A 1533-nucleotide genomic window follows, 5' to 3' on the forward strand; every position below is an offset into this window, starting at 1 on the left:
ATATATCTCTCTCTCGAAGTGGTGATGGGCCGCCTGGACCAAAAAATCCCAGGGCCGATTTTTTGTCCCAGTCCAGCCCTGCTGCTGAGTGCCGTGAAACAGCTTGAAAAATCAAAGACAATTTTTAATATAACTCCGACTGGATTCGCCTGAAAGAAGAAAGCCTATAGTGTGTATATATATATATATATATATATATATATATATATATATATAGAAGTGGTGATGGGCCGCCTGGACCAAAAAATCCCAGGGCCGATTTTTTGTCCCAGTCCAGCCCTGCTGCTGAGTGCCGTGAAACAGCTTGAAAAATCAAAGACAATTTTTAATATAACTCCGACTGGATTCGTCTGAAAGAAGAAAGCCATATACACCTAGGATGACTTGAGGGTGAGTAATTTATGGGCTAATTTTCATTTTTGGGTGAACTAACCCTTTAAGCGTCTTGAGATGCCGGTGCGAGCGTCCAGTCGAGGAATTGACGTCCTTAATTGACTATGAAATTGCAATTGCAAGAAAATCCTATCACAGGAACAGAAAAGAAAAATATTACGAATTAAAACAATAAAGGTAAAAGAAATGAGAGGCACTCAACGTCTCTTCAAATCGGGTAAAATGCGATTCATTGTTGTTGCTGTTAATCACGCAGAAATCAAGATTATGATCTCTTGCTAATTTTAATCCGAGTAAAAGCAGAATGGAGAAAAATAATTATAACCCAAGAGCAGTTGTGCACAAAGTTAAAATCTGCAATTATTTGCCGACCTCCTCTCAATGGCACTTTGTAGCAAAGAACCCTCTTCCTTATCCTTTTCTTATCCTCTTACATAGAACCATTTTCACTGTATAGGGTTCTTGAGATGGCTGCAGTAGTCTATGTGAGTTTTTGATGTAGGGTGCTTAGTTCGATTACACTTTATTTTAAGGTGTCATTGTTACAGTGTCATTATACATTTAAGTACTGAGCAATATAAATTAAGAATGTGTACTTACTATATGGTTAGGATTAGGGTTTGGCTTAGAGTTACTTACATGTAATTATGCATAATTAGTTATTATAATAGTAAGTACATGTAACGTGTAACAAGGACACCTTAAAATAAAGTGTTACCCTCAGTTCTTCTCATAGAGGAGTTTAACCTTGCTCAGGCACACCTCAACCAGATTATGAAAGCTTTAAGGTTCATTAAAAAGTTAGACATTACAGAGAGAGAAAAAAAATGTCTGTGAAAAATTAGTTTCAGAGATAGCATTCCTGCATTACAAGATAATGTCTGAAGAGCTAGAGAATAAAAAGTTATTTGCAGAACTTAAAAAGGTTGTCAGGCTTTGAAACTTTTTTTAATTAAATACCTGGAATTTAAAAATGACGTATTGAAACTCACGGCACTCTTGGAGATCTACCAATCACAGAGATCCATCTATCTGGTTTAGTTCCAGCACCTACTCCAAAACACCTGCTGCACGTGAAGCCGGGACAAGCCACTAATTAGCCGTTGCAGGTGAGTCTGATTAAAGCTGGAACTGAATTCA

Source organism: Sinocyclocheilus anshuiensis, unplaced genomic scaffold (genome assembly GCF_001515605.1).
Source record: "Sinocyclocheilus anshuiensis isolate Anshui unplaced genomic scaffold, SAMN03320099.WGS_v1.1 scaffold699, whole genome shotgun sequence".
Classification (NCBI taxonomy): Eukaryota; Metazoa; Chordata; class Actinopteri; order Cypriniformes; family Cyprinidae; genus Sinocyclocheilus; species Sinocyclocheilus anshuiensis.